The sequence below is a fragment of the Balaenoptera acutorostrata genome, chromosome 20 (genome assembly GCF_949987535.1).
Source record: "Balaenoptera acutorostrata chromosome 20, mBalAcu1.1, whole genome shotgun sequence".
NCBI classification, from domain to species: domain Eukaryota; kingdom Metazoa; phylum Chordata; class Mammalia; order Artiodactyla; family Balaenopteridae; genus Balaenoptera; species Balaenoptera acutorostrata.
Genome location: NC_080083.1, coordinates 18,302,320 through 18,321,513, shown reverse-complemented (window position 1 = coordinate 18,321,513; position 19,194 = coordinate 18,302,320). Strand labels below are relative to the sequence as shown.

The 19,194-nt window shown below is 43.4% G+C and overlaps 1 long non-coding RNA gene across 1 annotated transcript in view; it reads left to right on the top strand.

Moving 5' to 3' along the window:
• The window catches only part of LOC130705867 (uncharacterized), a 32,038-nt gene extending 13,172 nt beyond the window's left edge, over nt 1-18,866 (top strand). The window contains exons 2-3 of the long non-coding RNA XR_009006262.1: nt 14,829-15,016; nt 18,329-18,866. This is a non-coding gene — a long non-coding RNA (uncharacterized LOC130705867). The remainder of the gene's footprint in view (nt 1-14,828; nt 15,017-18,328) is intronic.
• Nucleotides 18,867-19,194: the final 328 nt, after the last annotated feature.

The window sequence follows — 19,194 nt, the reverse complement described above, 5'->3', positions numbered from 1 at the left end:
TTGACCTCAGTCATCCTCTCCAGAGGAACCATTGTCATAATTTTCTTGTGTATCCAGAGAAATTCTATGCATATTCAAACATAAATGGTCTTTTCTACACAAATAATAGAGTGCCAGACATACTAGTTTGCACCTTGCTTTCTTGTCTGTTTCACTTAATGTATCTTGGAAGTCATCCCACAAAAGCACATATGATTTTGACATGGTCTTTTTAATGGCTGATAAAATATATTTCATGGATGTACTGTAATATATTATCCAGTCTGCTACTGAAGACTGTTCCTTTCTTTGGTTCCTATAGACAGTGTTTCAAGCAACAGTGCTGCCCTTCATGCATGTGTCAGTCACGCCTGTAGGATAAATTCGTAGCAGTGAAATTTTGCTAGAGCAGCTGATGCATTTTAAAATGTACACCTGTTAAATTTTGATAGACACCATCAGATTGCCTTCTATAGGACTTGTACCCAATTAAACTCTACCCAGTAACATATAAAAGTTCCTGTTTCCCTGGTGGCGCAGTGATTAAGAATCCGCCTGCCAATGCAGGGGACACGGGTTCGAGCCCTGGTCCGGGAAGATCCCACATGCCGCGGAGCAACTAAGCTCGTGCACCACAACTACTGAGCCTGCGCTCTAGAGCCCACGTGCCACAACTCCTGAGCCTTCGTGCCACAACTAGTGAAGTGTGCACGCCTAGAGCCTGTCTGTGCTCCGCAACAAGAGAAGCCACCGCAATGAGAGGCCCGCACACCGCAACTAGGAGTAGCCCCCGCTCGCCACAACTAGAGAAGGCCTGCACGCAGCAAGGAAGACCCAACACAGCCAAAAAAAAAAAAAAAAAAAGTTCCTGCTTCCGGGCTTCCCTGGTGGCTCAGTGATTAAGAATCCGCCTGCCAATGCAGGGGACATGGAGCAGAGCAACTAAGCCCGTGAGCCACAACTACTGAGCCTGCGCTCTGGAGCCCGCGAGCCACAACTACTGAAGCCCGCATGCCACAACTACTGAAGCCCGCGCGCCAGAGCCTGTGCTCTGCAACAAGAGAGGCCACCGCGATGAGAAGCCCTCACACCGCAACGAAGAGTAGCCCCCGCTCGCGGCAACTAGAGAAAGCCTGTGCGCACAGCAACAAAGACCCAGCACAGCCAAAAAAATAAATAAAATAAATAAGTTAAAAAAAAAAAAGTTCCTGTTTCTCCATACCATCACCAGCAGAGTGTTAACAATGTCTTTGATCTTTGACAAACTGAAAGGTAAAAATTCCACTTTTAACATAGTTTCTTTTTCATGAGAAAGGCTGAGTAATCTTTTTTTTATAAATTTATTTATTTTATTTATTTTTATTTTTGGCTGCGTTGGGTCTTTGTTGCTGCGTGCGGGCTTTCTCTAGTTGCGGCGAGCGGGGGCTACCCTTTGTTGCGGTGCGCGGGCTTCTCATTGCCGTGGCTTCTCTTGTTATGGAGCACAGGCTCTAGGCTCGCGGGCTTCAGTAGTTGTGGCGTGTGGGCTCAGTAGTTGTGGCTCGTGGGCTCTAGAGTGCAGGCTCAGTAGTTGTGGCGCACGGGCTCAGTTGCTCCACGGCATGCACGATCCTCCTGGACTAGGGATTGAACCTGTGTCCCCTGCATTGGCAGGTGGATTCTTAACCACTGCGCCACCAGGGAAGCCCTGAATAATCTTTCAAAGCCACTTATATTTTGTTTTCTGTGAACTGACTAGACTTTGTTTTTAATTACTGAGAAATATCCCATGGGGAGGATTTACCATAATGTATCTAACTGTTACTTTATGTTGTTTCTAAACTTTCACTGTTATAAATAATAAGCATAGTGAACATCTTTTTTGTATAAAGCGTCTTCAGCACTTTGTATTGTTTTCTTGGAGTGGATTCTTGAAAATGAAATTTGTGGGTCAAAGGGTATTGGCATTTTAGAGACAGGATTGCCAAATTGCTCTTGGAAAGGCTTATGCTAGTTTACAGTCCCACCAACAATGTACACGTGTGCCCAATTCACTTTTCCATTGCCAGCATTGGCTTGTCATATTTAAGGGATCCCCCAGGACGCAGCTTCTGCAGACTTAACTTTGTGCTCTAAACCAGTGTTAGCCTAACCTTTAAAGCCAGCAGACTTTCCTTCTTTGCATGACAAACCCCAATACTTCCTGTCCAACCGAGGCTCAGCTTTGTTCTGGGAGGACTCACAGTTTCGCATCAGAGAGGTCAGTGTCTGTTTTCCTTTCTCTGTAAAACCCCACTGCCAAGTTTGTACAAATCACTGTGAGTAGAAAAACATTCCCGTTGTTCCAAGAAGAGCTCAAATGCTCCTCTCCTGGATTACCAAGCAGAATAGGTTGCCTATGGCCCCGGAGATGTGGGGCAGCACAGCATGCCGGGCTCGTTCTTGGGGGGCGGTGCTGGGATGTGGCAAAGTCAGTGAGCGTGACCCTGGGGCAGGTGCCCTGTGTGCTGGGTTCCATCAGCGCAGGTGTTGCCTGGAAGAGGAGACATTTGTTTTTATCTGCTCAATGCCTCTTTCCTCTTCTGATAATAGGGGCTTCTCTTGCTCTTGCAAACTACTGTATCATGACCTAGCCCTGGCCTAGTGGAATCTCCTTTCCTCTTGGCCAGAGTGACCGACTCAGGAGCAAACACTTGACCCAAGAAAGGCCAGTCACATTCCTTCCTGGAATTTGACCTATGGGTGCTGGGAGAACGAAGTGTGTTTGGTAAGCTGGGATGATGTAGGCTTAAGGCTGTGGTGGTCCTCTTCCCCTCCATGTGGAAAATTCTGTCTGCAGTAGAAGTCTGGGAATGTGGAGCTAAGGAAAGACCCACAGAGATGAGGCAGGAAACGTGGAAAGAGACTGTCTTCATGCCGGCTATTTGAGTGCTTGTCTGAAATGGATGACTCAGCCTTTGTCATCAGAAAGATTTATATTAAAACAAAAGTGGAATACTATTTTTACCTTTCAGTCTGTCAAAGATCAAAGACATGGTTAAGACTGTGCTGGTGATGGTATGGGGAAACAGGTTCTTTTATATGTGTTTGGGTAGAGTTTAATCTGGTACAAGTCCTATAGAAGACCATCTGATGGTGTCTATCAAAATTTAAAGTGTACATTTTAAAACACGTCAGCTGCCCTAGCAAAATTTCACGGCTAGGAATAGATCCTACCGATATTACTGACACATGTGCATGAAGGGCACTTACAATGCAAAAGTCTAATTCACCTGGAGAGGTCAGAGAACTTGCACCTTTGAGGTGAGTGCAGGGAGTTCTGGAAAGAGGGAGCCAAGGGTTGGTACTAGAGGAAAATACCAGGCATCAGATTCAAACATTTCAGATGTTTGAGATGATAGTCAGGAGGGGGCAAGGTAGGGATTGGTGGCTGGGAATATGAGTAGCAAGTCATTGTATATATGTGGTACATATATACAATGAATATTACTCAGCCATTAAAAAGAATGAAATAATGCCATTTGCAGCAACATGGATAACCCTGGAGATTGTCATACTAAGTGAAATAAGTCAGACAGAGAAAGACAAATATCATATGATATTGCTTTTATGCGGAATCTAAAAAAAAGATACAAATGAACTTATTTACAAAGCAGAAACAGACTCACAGACTTAGAGAACAAACTTATGGTTACCAGGAGGGAAGGGTGCGGGGGAGGGATTTATTGGGAGTTTGGGATTGACATGTACACACTGCTATATTTAAAGTAGATAACCAACAAGAACCTACTGTAAAAAAAAAAATTAAAAATAAAAAAAACTATAGATGAGGAAAAGGCCATTAAAATAAATAAAAATGGATGCAGAAGAGTATTAGAGTCTAACTGTTTTGGACTGGGAGCAAGGATGTACTCATATTTTTTAACATGATGTAGATGGAGAAAAGTCTTATGTAAACTCTAATCTATACTCGTAAAACCATACTCTGAAAATCATATTCATTTATAAGTGCTGTAATTGAAGAGGGTGTTTGCCAATCAGAAGCACATAAAAAGGAGAACAGGTTGGATCATTAAAGAGATTCAAAATGCTTTACATGTAAAATAACTGATATGATTGGAGCTATTTAGAAAAGATCAAGAAAGCAATTACAACTGTTTTAAAAGTTCTTTAGGGCTTCCCTGGTGGCGCAGTGGTTGAGAATCTGCCTGCCAATGCACGGGACACAGGTTCGAGCCCTGGTCTGGGAAGATCCCACATGCCGTGAAGCAACTAGGCCCGTGAGCCACAATTACTGAGCCTGCGCGTCTGGAGCCTGTGCTCCGCAACAAGAGAGGCTGTGATAATGAGAGGCCCGCGCACCGCGATGAAGAGTGGCCCCCACTTGCCGCAACTAGAGAAAGCCCTCGCACAGAAACGAAGACCCAACACAGCCATAAATAAATAAATAAATAAATAAATAAATAAATAATTTAAAAAAAAAGTTCTTTAGTAACTGATGTGCAGTAGGGATGCTTGTCAATTTCTGAGGAAAAAGTGGATTAAACTAGGACCAAAGAATGAATGTGAAAAAAAAAAAAGAAGCAAGTCAGGAAGTACAAAGTCAAAGATAAGAGAGTCGATTGCATCATCTGGGCACAAGATGATCTTGAGCTACGCTGGCGGTGGACACGGTGAGGAAGAAAGCAAGAATTGCAAAGGTAAGAGTTGACAGGGGACTTCCTTGGTGGCACAGTGGTTAAGAATCCGCCTGCCAATGCAGGGGACATGGGTTCGAGCCCTGGTCCGGGACGATCCCATATGCCGCGGAGCAACTAAGCCCGTGTGCCACAACTACTGAGCCTGCGCTCTAGAGCCTGAGAGCCACAACTATTGAGCCTGCGTGCCACAACTACTGAAGCCCGCGTGCCTAGAGCCTGTGCTTCACAACGAGAGAAGCCACCACAAGGAGAAGCCCGCGCACAGCAATGAAGAGTAGCCCCAGCTCGCCACAACTAGAGAAAGCACAGCAACGAAGACCCAACACAACCAAAAATAAATAAATAAATTTATTTAAAAAAAAAAAGAGTTGACAGGATTTGGTGACTGGCTGGCTAACTGTATTACAATAGTCTGCTTGTGCTGTTATAACAAAATACCACAGACTCGGTAGCTTAAACAACAGAAATGTATCTCCTCATAGCTCTGGAGGCTGGGAGTCCAAGATCAAGGTGTAGGTGGTATTAGCTTCTGGTGAGGCCTCTCTCCCCAGCTTGTAGATGGTGCCTTCCTGCTCTGTGCTCACATGGCCTTTTCTTTGTGTGCACAGGGAGAACTCTGGTGTTTTTCCCTTTCTTATAAGGTCAGCAGTCCTATAGGATCAGGGCCCCACCCTCATGACCTCATCTAACCTTAATTACCTCTTTAAAGGCTCTATCTCCAAATACAGTTACATTGGGGGTTAGGGCTTCAACATACAAATTTTAGGCGGGGGAACACAGTTCACTCCATAACACTAACTGAGTAGAAATAAGATTTTGGGATAGGATGATTCACTTAATTTGTTTGGGCATATTTTTTCTGGGGCTTTAAAAAGAAATTTGTAATCATAGGTACGTGTGAATGTAAAAATTCTGGTCCTTTCACTTATCCTTTTAAACATTTCCTTGAATTGCTATGTAGTGTTCATAACTATCATTTTTAGAGGCTACGTTGCATTCCTGGTAGTACCCTAGTATTATTCCTGGTCTTAATCTTAACTAGTTTCCCTTGGCCAGCTAAACAGCTGCAAACCCTATCCATCCTTTCTTTGCCAAGCTCATTGTAACCATTCCTTTCTCCCTATCTAATGGCCAACACCCACCATAAGGCCATGTCATTGTGTGCCATGGGCTTCCTCACTGGTCCACTGGTCATCTTGTCATTGGTTGTGTCTACTGCATTCACCCACCACAGAGGAGACAAATGAATCTTAAGGCTGTTTGTCACTCCTCTACCTTACCATTAACTGGAAGATAAAGTCCAAACTCCTTTAACTAGGCATTAGAAGTCCTCCACAATCCAATATTAAGCTAACTTGGTTACTACTCACCCACGCTGTTTCTGTGTGTTTCTTTTCTAGAGTCTGATAGACCCCTCACTGTACTTCCAACATGCCCCATCACTCCCAGGTCATTAACTTTGCTTCATTTAGATGTCCTTCTTGATCATCTAGTTTTATCCAAGTTGAGTTATCAAGACACATCTATGTGCATATTTGACTTTCCCGGTAGACCATGACTCACTTCTATAACTTTGGCACTGGCTTATGGCCCAATCTGTAGACCCAGGTTTCTCCAGATTCACCCAAATTTCTCCAGATTCAAATCCTAGCTCTGTCATGTACAAATTTTATGACCCTGGATAAGTCACTTAACATCACGCCTCCGTTTCCTCATCTGTAAAATTGGGAAAATACTAGTACCCCATTCATCTGACTGTTGTGTATAACATGTATTGTACATGGTTATATGTAAAAGTCACCTCACCAGGTCCCGGGACATAAGTGCTTAATAAATCTTAGCTATTTTGATGATGATGACCACGATTAGCACTCTGGAAATATTTGTTGAATGAATTTCAGCTTCGCTCATGCACAGACAGAAAGGAGCAATGGCTTTTCTGTCTCCTTTTTGTGATCCCCAGCCTCGTCTCTAGAACCTCCTACAACAAACGCCCGTCTTCCAGCCCTGACTCAACATAGCCCCAGAGTGAGAGGCTTTGAATGCTTGTTTCCCTCTTGGCAGCTTGAGTAGGTTTGCCCTGAAGGTCCACTAGCTTCCTCCCAGGAACCAGTTTCATGGAGTTTGATTGACGTTTCCAAACAGGACAGATATCCTGACTCACCTGGGCTGGCGCCCACTGAGACAGTCTGTGGAAACCAGAAACGGGTTCCTTGCCCACAGCCAGGACCACTGCAATGCCTCTCATCAGGCCTGCCCCTAATGTCAGAGAATCCCATGACAAGAAGGCAAAAGGAGGCCCACATACCATCTGTCCAAATATTTAAAAGTTGTGAATCAGGCTAACAAAGTGCTAAATGTATTCCGTCCTTCTACCTTGACAAATGCCCCTACTTAATGGCAAGATCAAAAAATACATATGTGTAAATGTATATAAAAATACGTGTACAGCTATGTAATTCCTGTTACTGAAATTGGCAATGTAGTAAATATGACCGAATTTAATCATAATTGTTTCTGTCTGGATACCCTGTAGATGGGCCAGTGATGTTTGAATGAATATAATAAAAATATTTAAAAATTAAAATAGTTTTTATATGTTTCCAAAGAGTTAATTTTGAGCATTTTAGAAGAAAAGTATATTAAAATTAAAAAGTACCCATGAACCTCCCCATTTATTTAGATCTTTAATGTTTTTCAAAAGAATTTTATAATTTTCTCCATAAAGCACTTACATAGTTTTTGTTAGATTTATTCATTTCAGTTTATATTTTTGGCATGATTATATTTTTAATAATTACTTTTTTATTTGTTACTGATTGTAGAAATTCATTGACTTTTGTATATTAATTTCTTATTCAGCCAACTTGCTGAAATCTTATTAAAACGAATAATTTCTCTATAGATTTTTGTGTTTTCCATGTAGCGATAATATATATGAATATTGAATGTTTGATTTATTGTTTTCCAATCCTTATACCTTTAGCTGTCTTCCTCCAATACAGTGCTGAATGAAAATGTTAGCCGACATTCTTTTCTTGGCCTCAAAGGGGAAACATTCAATGTTTCACATTAAATAGGATTTTTGTTGCCAATTTTCTGTAGATACTCTTTAGGGGTTGAGGAAATTCTACTAGATTTCTAAGGATTTTTAAAATATTTTTTTCATGAATGAATATTTAAATTTATCAAAAATTTTCCATTTACTGAGATGATCATATCATTTTTCTCCTTTAAATCTTTGAATTATATGAATTGGTCTTCTAACATTAAAACAATCTTGGATTCCTGCAATAAGCTGAACTTGGTCAAGATTGTTTTATACACTGCTGGAATTGTTTGCTAATTTTTTAAGAAGAGTTTTGTGTCTATGTAAGTGAAATTGTCTCATAATTTTTCTTTCGTGCACTGTTCATATCAGTTTTGGTATTAATTTTAATATAAAATAAATTGGGGAGTGTTTCTTCCTTTACTGTAATTTTAAAGAGTTAATATTGGAGTTTAAATATTGGAGTTATTTGTTCCTTGAATGATAGAAGTTACTAATAAAACCGTCTGGACCTGGCGTTTTCTTTGTGGTGAGATTTTAAACTACTGATTCAATTTCTTTCTTTCTTCTTTTTTTTAATATTTATTATTTATTTATTTTAGCTGCGCCAGGTCTTAGTTGCGGCATGCGGGATCTTTTAGTTGCAGCATGCAGACTGCTTAGTTGTGGCATGCATGCTTCTTAGTTGCAGCATGCATGCAGGATCTAGTTCCCTGACCAGGGATCGAACCCAGGCCCCCTGCATTGTGAGCATGGAATCTTACCCTCTGGACCACCAGGGAAGTCCCTGATTCAATTTCTTTAATGGTTATAGGATTATTTAGATTTTAAATTTCTTCTTGAGTCAGCTTATTTTTCTAGGAATTTGTCCATATGTTTCTGTTTTCAAACTTATTGGCATAAAATTGTATATAATATTCTCCATCTTTTCAATCTATGTGGCACCTGCAGTTATATGTCATTTTTCATTCCTAATATTATGCCTTCTGTTATTTTTTTCTTGATCAATTTTGACAGAGGTTTGTTAGTGTTATTAATCTTTTAAAATAACATAATTTTGGGACTTCCCTGGTGGTCCAGTGGTTAAGACTTTGTGCTTCCAATGCAAGGGGAGCAGGTTCAATCCCTGGCAGGGGAACCAAGATCCCACATGCCACGCAACTAAGATCCCAGATCCCATATGCCACACAGTGTGGCCAAAAAAAAAGGAAAAAAAAACCCCCATAGTTTTGGTTTTGTTGATCCTTCTGTGTATGTTTATTTTATATTTCATTATTCTCTGCTCTTATTTATATAATTCCCTTTCTTCCAACTCTCTTTGGGTTTGTTCTACTATTAGTTTTTCTATCTGTTTTTAAAAACTTATTATGTAATAAAAATATATAAAAGTATACATTTCCTACTAGCACGGTAATGCTTTAGGTAAACTCTATAAGTTTTAACATGTAGTACTGTTGTTATTGTAGAATTCTAAGTATTTTTAAAATTTCCACTGATATATTATTTAACCCATGACTTTAAAAAATATGCCTCTTAATTTCCAAACACGTTTATTCCCCCTAGTTTTCTGTTTGTAATTGAGTTCAAATTTAATTGTACTGTTGTCAGAAAAAGTGGTCTACAGGATATCAAACTTTTGAAATTTGTTAAGACCTGAATATAATTAAATTTCTTAAATGTTCCATGTATTTCTGAAAAAATGTATACTCTAAAATAGTTGGGGGGACTTCCCTGGTGGCGCAGTGGTTAAGAATCTGCCTGCCAGGGCTTCCCTGGTGGCGCAGTGGTTGAGAATCTGCCTGCTAATGCAGGAAACACGGGTTCGAGCCCTGGTCTGGGAAGATCCCACATGCCGCGGAGCAACTAGGCCCGTGAGCCACAACTACTGAGCCTGCGCGTCTGGAGCCTGTGCTCCGCAACAAGAGAGGCCACAATAGTGAGAGGCCCGCGCACCGCGATGAAGAGTGGCCCCCACTTGCCACAACTGGAGAAAGCCATAGCACAAAAACGAAGACCCAACATAGCAATCAATCAGTCAATAAAGAAATCTTAAAAAAAAAAAAAAAAAAAAAAAGTTGCTTATATTAAAAAAAAAAAAAATAGAATCTGCCTGCCAATGCAGGGGACACAGGTTCGATCCCTGGTCCAGGAAGATCCCACATGCCGCGGAGAAACTAAGCCGGTGCGCCACTACTGAAGCCTGCACACCTAGAGCCCGTGCTCTGCAACAAGAGATGCCACCTTAATGAGAAGGCCGCGCACCACAACGAAGAGTAGACCCCACTTGCTGCAATTAGAGAAAGCCCGCGCACAGCAACAAAGACCCTACGCAGCCAAAAGAATAATAATAAAAATAAAATAAAATAGTTGGGTCCAGTGGTATACATAACTTTAAAAAGTTAAACACCTTATAGATAAGAAAACTTCCAAACTGTTTTCTAGAGAGTTTGTACCATTTTACATTCTGACTGGCCTTGCATGTGAGTTCCAGTAGCTCCACATCCTTGCCGACATTTGGGATACTCAGTCTTCTTAATTTTAGCCACTCTAGTGGTGTATAGTGGGATCTAATTGTGGTTTTAGTTTGAGTTTCCCTGACGACCAATGATGTTGAACATCTTTTCATCTTTTCATGTGTTTATTTGCCATCTGTATATCTTCTTTGATGAGGTGTCTATTCAAATCTTTTGCTGTTTTCTAACTCAATTGTTTGTCTTATTGAATTATGAGTTCTTTATATATTCTGAGTTTAAATTCTATATATTATTATGTATAATATATTCTTCATAATATATTTAATATAGTCTAGACACAGAACTTTAAAGAACTTCATCAAATGTATTTGTTGCAAATATTTTCTCCCAGTCTTACTTCCACTATAGCCATGTGACTTGTTCTCATCAATGACATGTGAGTGGAAGTGATGTGTGATGCTTGTGGGTCAACTTTTAAGAAGCAATGAAACTTTTCCACTTTTTTGTTTTCTTTCCACTTGCCATAAAGAGGCCCCAGGGGATGGTAGGGCCACAAGATGGAAGGAGCTTGGGTTCCTGTGTTACCACATGGAGAAAAGCTGCTGTCCACCAGGAACACTGAGATTAACTGCAGTGAGAAATAAATTCCTACCATATTAAGCCACTGACATTCTGGAGTTCATCTATTATAGCAACTAGTGTTTCTCTGACTAATACCTGCCTGCCTTGATTGAATTGGAGACTAAAAGTGAATTTCTAATCAGAATGATATATGAGCCTCCTCTTCAACAGATTTTTGTGTCAAGACCGTCTGAAGCTATTTCCAAAATCAGTTCTTCTAGCCAGGTCAATTTATTTGTTATGGAATGATTGCTAATGTGGTTTGACGAACTACTTAAGTGAACCTTTTATTAAGTCTTTCCAGTGTTTCTTTACAATGTTAAAATAATTTTGGTGAGTTCTTCACTTGAGTTCACAAACAGGTCCACAGTGGAAAGGTTTTCAGTATTGGTTGGTTGGTTGGTTGGGTCAATGAAGTTGCTTCTGGGGCTTTAGGAGGGCTGTGTCTGATATGGCCTCCATTTAGCGAGGGCTCCATGCCAAGCACTTTGCATGGTTTCTCTTTCAGGCCTCATAACACCATCAGGAGGTAGGAAGTATGACTCCTATTTTAAAGACAAGGAAATTGAGGCTCAGATGAAAGCAAGTCACTTGCTTAAGGCTGCACTGAGACTCGAACATGGGTGTGTCCAGCCCCAGACTTGCATTCTGTTGTCCTGGTGGGAGTCAAACTGAACAGGAGGCCATAGATCCACCTCAGTTTTCCCAGAACACCCTGTCCTGGGCTCCCTGCAGAGGGTCTCAGCCATCAGCCAGATTGTCCTCATGTCCAGAGCCTGGGGCTACCTCAACAACCAGTTCCTTTTTCCTTTTGCACTTCAACCTGCAACAGAGCCACAGGGATGTTATAGACCCTCAGCAGGGGGAGAACCTATGTGTGCTCGGGTACATGTGCGCACGCATGTACATGTGTGCCAGTGACCTGTGGAATCATAGACAGCCATTAGCCTTCTCTCTCCCTACTCTCCTTCCCCTCTGCCACCATCCCAGCTCTTCACATCCACTGGAGAATGGGTGCTTCCTACTCTGGGGGAAGCATGGCTGGGCATCCCAAGAGAAATCATAGTGTCTGTCTTGCTCTGGGCATTGCCAAGGAGGTTTCTGGAAATATGACTCCTATTTTAAAGCTAAGGAAATTGAGGCTCAGATGAAGGAGATTTCTGGAAGTCACTTTTGGGGCTTGTCCAAACACTATGGTTACAACTAGGTCTAAAAATAAAATCCTGTAAAGAAGAAAAGGAATGGGATTATGAGTTTTTTCTTTAGTTTCAAATTTTTCTGTGATGTGGTTTTATTTTTATAATTAAAAGTGATGAAAAATGCAACGAATTGCACAAGCTGTGTGTTGCTTCTCCATGTGAGAAACACCTGCAGGCAGCTCAGCTTTGCTCCCTGCCTGTGTTTAAGTAGTAACACTGCATTGACAAGGAGGTTTTAGAAATTCTTTTTTATTGTGGTAAAATCTGTGGAACATAAAATTTACCACTGTAACATTTTTAAGTGTACAGTTCAGTGACATTAAGTAACATTCACACTGTTGTGCGACCATCACCACCATCCATTTCCAAAACTTTTTCACCATCCCAAACTGAAGCTCTGTACCCATTTATCGCTAACTCCCCATTCCCTCCTCCTTCCAGCCCTTGGTAACCTCTATTCTACTTTTGGTCCCTATGAACTTGACTATTCTAGGTACTTCATATAAGTGAAATCATATAGTATTTGTCCTTTTGTATCTGGCTTATTTCACTTAGCATGATGTCTTCAAGGTTCATCTGTGTTACGGTGTATATTAGAATTTCCTTCTTTTTTTCAGCTAGCTTGAATAACATTCCATAGTATGTATATACCACCTTTTGCTTACCCATTCATCTGTCAATGGCCATTTGGGTCGTTTCTACCTTTTGGCTATTGTGAATAATGCTGCGGTATGGGTGTATAAATACATGTTTGAGTCTCTACTTTGAATTCTTAGGCATGTATACCTAGAAGTGCAATTGCTGTCAAGGAGGCTTTTATTTTTTTAAATTTATTTATTTATTTATGCTTGCATTGGGTCTTCGTTGCTGCGCGAGGGCTTTTTTCTAGGCTTTATGGCATGCGGGATCTTCCCGGACCAGGGATCGAACCCATGACCGCTGCATTAGCAGGTGGATTCTTAACCACTGCGCCACCAGGGAAGCCCCTCGAGGAGGTTTTTAGAACTCATTTTTAGGACTTTCCAAGGAAAGTATTTTGGATTTCCTCAGCTATGGCCACTCCTTGACCTTTGAATGTGGATTTTTAGAAATTTCTAGCAGTTTTGGGAGGCTTAAACATCGATTTAAAAATGCTTTATTAAAGCAAAGCTGAGAAGTAAGGACACGTGTCTGCCTTTCCTGGTGAAGGCTGAGAGGGGGTAAGGGCCTGCCCAGAGTTCAGAGTAGTAGTCACAGGGCCAGGGTTCAAGCTCAGATCTGTCTGAGCTCAAAGCTATGCTTGGTCTATTACCATATTCTCCTATTTGAAAGCAATTTGTTGGGCTGTCAAATTGGGGGATGCCATTTTGGATCAAAAAGGTATGATATGGAGACTAATTTTAAAATGTTCATTATATTTTCCAATCAAAAAGAAAAATAAATGATCAAGGTCTAAAATTTGGAACATAGAGAAAAGCAGAAAGAAAACAGTTACCCGTGGCTCTGCCACTGACTGTCAATTGTATCTCTCTGTACAACGTTTAATTGCATTTTCCCCACAGTTCAGCTGGGCACGGTGTTTACTTGATCACGCCAGGCCGAGAAAAGACAAGCATTTAATAACCTTAAAGAAGCTGAGCCTTTCATTTATAAAGGCTTGCATTGTCAGGAGATGGGAGGGGGCGTGGCAGCTGCCGAGAAGCAGTGCTTGGATCTCCCTACGAGAAAGAACTTGTGAAGTTCTTTCAGCTGCGAAGAATGCGCTTAGCTGATCGCCTCCAGCTGCAGCACTTAAGCCAGCTTCGCTCTTCCCTGGCGGCTCCCAAGCCAAAGACTGAGTGTGGTGGAGACACCGGCACCCACCATTTCTGCCCGTTGGGAGACCCCTCTAATGGGCAACTTTGCTTCACTTCCCACTGGGTTGCCCAAGACTTTGCATGATCTGCACTGTGGTCTGAGATGTTCCCGGCCCTATTTTTCTTCCTCTTGCATTTCTTTTCACGGGATAGGATCTGCATGGCCCTCTGAAGGCTTTCCCTGCCCAGTCCTACCTCCTCAGCCTTTATCTTTCATAGTTATGGCCCTCCACCAAATCTTTCACTCCTAACTCCAGCTCTGCATCTAAGTCCAGCATCTGCTTCCTCCACGACCCATATCGACATAGGTGGTGACGACAAGTTCTATGCATGTTTCTGAGCTTTTAGTCATTCTACATCAAAGCCAAGCATAGGATTTCTACCTCAAGTAATGTTCGACATACCACCAACTTCGGACTTCACACAACACTCGAAAGTGTAAGAATTGAGCTTACGACAAGATGGCCACCATGTGCCCGGAGCCCCTGAGTCCGAGCTCAGCGGCCTGGGAGTCACGATTCCGGGAGCCTTAGATGAAACCTGAGGCGGGGCAAGGAAGGGGCCTAAGCCGGGGAGCAGGGCGGGCGAGGATTAGGGGTGGTGGTGGAGGTGGTGGTGGTGGTATATAGGGCTCTGGCCCTGGGGGCGGTGCTTCTCGGGTCGGGAGAGGGGTGGGGCTTAGGGAGGAGCCTGTGAAGGTGGAGGGGTGGGGCCTGGGTGGAGGAGGAGCCTGAGGAGGGGTTTGGGTGGAACATCTGAGCTGGAGGTGGGTCCAGGGATTGAGTTTGTCTAATAAGGAGGTGGAGCCTTTAGAGGGCAGGGCCTCAGGAATTCTAGGGCTATTGAACCTGGGTGGAAGGTTGGGAAGGTGACCCTGAAAGACAAGGGTGTGGAGTTATGGTTGAGGCACCCACGTTGGGGTGGGGAGATAAAAAAGAATTGAGTTTTCTGAGTATTTTCCTCAATTAAGTCTTATGTCTTAATATTTCAAGAAGCACAAAATGGTGGAAGAGTCTGTAAGAACTCTGAGAAACCATAGAGGAAAGACTAATGAAAGACGGGAGACGAAAGAGAAAGCAACATGGAAAGCACATCCTATAGTAACAAAGATGGACAGATAACACTGAAAAAAGAAGGGGATGATTGGAAACAAGACGACTGCTTTCTAGAAGTCCTGGCGGTTAGTAATCAATAAAGTCTGATGAATGTGGAAAAACAGAACACAGTAAAAATGTGTTACAGCTGAGTGTCTTGCAGTGCAAGCGAGTGTGAATTAAGTGCTAAACACATAAAATAAATATATGAAAGTAGTTGTATCTGTTGTAACTCACGCCACTACAGGAACTTTTAAGAGTTGCTAATAAAATAATAATGCATTTTATTTATCTGACTGTTTGGAAACACAACAGACCGTTTCCAGGTGGCCATGCAGCTTGCCTCCCATGGTCAGAAAGGCCAGTCCAGAGGTGGAGTCACACCTTTCTTTTTCATGTGCCTGGTGAACAGCTCTTGCAATAAACCGTGTCTCAGGCTGATGGAAGCATGTTTGTCCTGACTGCGTGTCTGAGGTCTTGCCTGTGAAACCTGCAGCTGCCCGCTAAGAGGCAGGGGCTCTGTCCTGTTCCTGTCATGAGTGCCCGGGGCTTGCGTCTAGGGCCTTAGGGACCACAGCCCTGGACCTTCTCCTCACTGGTCCGTTTACTTCCCTGACACAAAGAAACCCCACTCAGACTCCCTCCTCCTCCCACACCCCAATTCGCCCAAGAACTGCATCTTTGCTTAGCTTGGGGGTTCTCAACCTGGCCGCCCCATTCACTGATGCCCAGGCTGCATGCCTGACCATTGAACTCAGAACCTCTGGGGCTGGGGCCAGGTGGCAGCATTTTTAAAGCTCCCCAGGTGATAACAATGTGTGGCCAAGGTTAAGAATCACTGGCTTAGCTTAAACCCGTTTCCCTGATGGAAGAAGACAGGAAGGGTACCCTTGCTACAACTTTGCCCCAGGCCCATTCACCGGCCACATCACTGCCCTTGGGGGCAGAGCCGAGTCACCCTCATCTTGCCCCATTCTTCAGTACCTGCCATAGTTCTTCACATGGAGCAGATGCACACAGCCTTGTCCTCAATGAAATAAAATTGAATTTCTTATGGAAGACACTTAGATTTAGTCCTCCCCACATTCCCACCCAAATCCTCAAATGAGCCAGACAGATGCATGGAATGTGGGGTAAAAAACCCAGGATCAAGATCTGTCTTTGATAGCAAATGGCCATGTAACCCTAATCATGTTCCTAATCCATGAGGCTGAGAGTTTCCCCCTGAAAATGAGTATAACTTTTGCTCACTGATGCTCTTTTATTGGGGCCCTGGCATTGAGCTAAGACTTGACATGCATCATTTCCAATCCTCTCAATCACCCCGTAGGGTGTTACCTTTTTACTTGCGGGAAAATAGACTCAACAAGCTAAACAAACTTGTTCGGGTCCCACAGCTAGTTACAGGAATCTGGATCTGTTCTTGGTGATTAAGGGTGTGGGCTTTGGAATTAGACTAGGTTCAAATCCCCGCTCCACCTCTTGCTAGCTGGCAGTCTTGGGTGGGTATTTAACCTCTCCAATCTTCAGTTTGAATTGTAACCCTATGAACTCTCTGTCCTACTCCCCAAATCTCTTTGGGGCAGACTCCAGCTGGGTGGTAGTAGGGGGTCAGGAGAACAGTGAAGTAGAGGGCTGCTGCAGCTGCCCAGTCCCAAACTGGGGAGTGAACTTCTACCCTTTTCCAGTCTGGAGTTTTCTCCAGGCAGAGATGCCAGGGCGGAACACGTGAGGCCATTTGGATGAGCACACACACAATTGATTAGTCACACAGACTTTGATCAACCTCAGTGGCAGAAGCAACAGGTACGGGCTGGACCCACATGTTCCCTTGAGTGTGTAGTTCAAGTTAATCCTTTATCATGCGCGACTCAGATGATATCTCTCTTGACCGCAACTTATGGCACAAACTCCTCTCAATTTCCTTCCAGAACTTTCCTTAGGGTAGAGCCAGCTGGACTCCATGTAGCCCCGTCTGGGATGACTGTTTACTCTTCATACGTGGCTTTTCTCATTAGAACATCATGCCTGTAAGAGTGGGGGCGTGTTGCCAGAGGTACTGGATCTATGCCATTTTAGCCTGATCCTATTTGGTTACACTTCCCCTGTGTTCCAGACTCTTCTAGGCCCCTCGCTTTTGTGGTCCCCCAAAACATAAACGGGCTGACGTTTCTCTCCTTATTTTCTCTGTTTCTCCACAGGTTCTTCTGGATCTTTGCTCTGACTTCACTGACTTCACTTTCTATTTCTGTTGACTGATACCCTCTTCCTCCTCCAGTGTAAATTACTCCCTCTGAGCAATGCACTCACCCATCACCCACCTCACCGTTTATTGTGAGGATTAATTGAGATAACGTGTGTAAGCACCAGGCACATTGCAAATACTTATGCAAATTAGCTATAATTATGTAAATAACAGTCATCCTGTGTGGTATGAGCACTGATAGCAGGAAGTACAAAGTACACTAAAAAATGCTCAGTAAACTGAGAAATGTTAAACAGTGACTGGTGACAACTACTGTGTGTCTGGGAGTCCAGCATCCCCACCTAATACCTTTACTTACTTATGCACTAAACGTTTATTGAGCTCAGTGGTGGCCATTTGTCATATTCACTGCTGCCCAGTGTCTTTTTTTTTTTTTTTAGTTAAAAAATTTTTTTAAACTGTGGCAAAATACATATAACATTTACCATCTTAACCTTTTTTTTTTTTTTTTTTTGGCCGCACCACGCAGGGATCTTAGTTCCCCGACCAGGGATCAAACAGGTGCCCCTTGCAGTGGAAGCACGGAGTCTTAACCACTAGACCACCAGGGAAGTCCCCATCTTAACCATTTTTAAGTGTACAGCTCAGTGGCATTAAGTACATTCACATTGTTGTACAACCACCACCACCATCCATCCACAGAACTCTTTTCATCTTGTAGGGCCCAATGCCTTTTGAACTGTCTTTGTGTGTCTGGGGAAACTCCTCTTCTGTCTTCCCAGTGAGGAAGTCAGAACCCACATTCCCACATGCCCTGGGACTGGGATGCAGGCCTGTGGCCAGGCTCCACCAATCAGACGCGTCCATGCAGACCTTTTGCTTCAGGTGGGATCCACAGGAAGAAACAGGCTTGGGTGAAGCCGCCATGTTTGCTGGTGTGGGCGGCAGCAGAGGTGCCCAGCTTTTGGTGGTGGCAGCTGCTGTGGTGGTGGTTCCCAGGGGTAGCGAGGTCCAGTTCCTGATGCAGAAGTGAAAACAGTGCTGGCTGCGGTAGTGGTTGCAGCAGGGCTGGTTCTTGTCGCTTGGAGTTTGGCATGCGTGGTAGTTTCCTTATTGGGCCATGGTTTGGGGTGTTACTTCTCGATGTTTTGTCTCAAGCCTACTCCTGAATAAATTTTCTTTTTTTGTTTAGCCAGCTGGACAGTAGAACCATGCCAGTCCCTTTCATCAGAAGGACTGCAGAGAACAGTGAAACCAGGGTTGCCCGAACCATCTTGCTTTTGGATGCTGTTGGCAGAGCTGCCTTGATCTTGGACTTCCTTCAGATGAACTGGTCAGGCCCCAGCTTTTTCATTGTCTCTCCTTGACTTCAGTCCAGGCAGGGATGGCTCTGGGATGCAGTAGTTCCTCGTGATTGCTGCAGTACCTGGGAGAGAAATCGTTTTCAGAAACTGGCCACTGCCGGGAAAGGGAGGCCCTGGTGGTCTGGCCCTGCCCGGGGGTTTGCTGTTGGTGATTTTTCTTCTTCATCCACAGAATGTTTTACCTGGACACGGGCTTACCACGAACTACTCCCTGTTATATTTTTCTGCTTGTTTTTCCACACTGTTTCTCTGGAAGGCAAATTCTGTCGAGAGGCATATTTGAGGATGGGAGGGACCACCTCTTTCTATGCGGAAGTACAGAGAAAAACATCATCCGAGATTGCCCACAGTTGCCCTGTGCCCCTCGATGGTCTGATACCCTTGTGCCTCAGTTTTCCTCTCTGCAGGATTGGGCTTGGCTTCCCAGGTCCTCCACTGTGTGATTACTGAGGCCCTTCTCTGTGCCAGGATCATTCTGGAGACAAAAAGACAAGTAAGAGGTCTGGCTCTCAGGAACTCGCGGCCCAGCAGAAGTGAGCAAACAGGTCCAGGCCACAGCCAGTAGCTACTGAGAGAGATCACTTTATCATTTAGCATCGATATTGTCACTTTAGCTGCATCTTGCTGGTCTCCTCTCTGAGTATTTTCTGTCACCCTCTAGGGGGGTGATTCCATGTTCTGTCCTGGTTGTCAC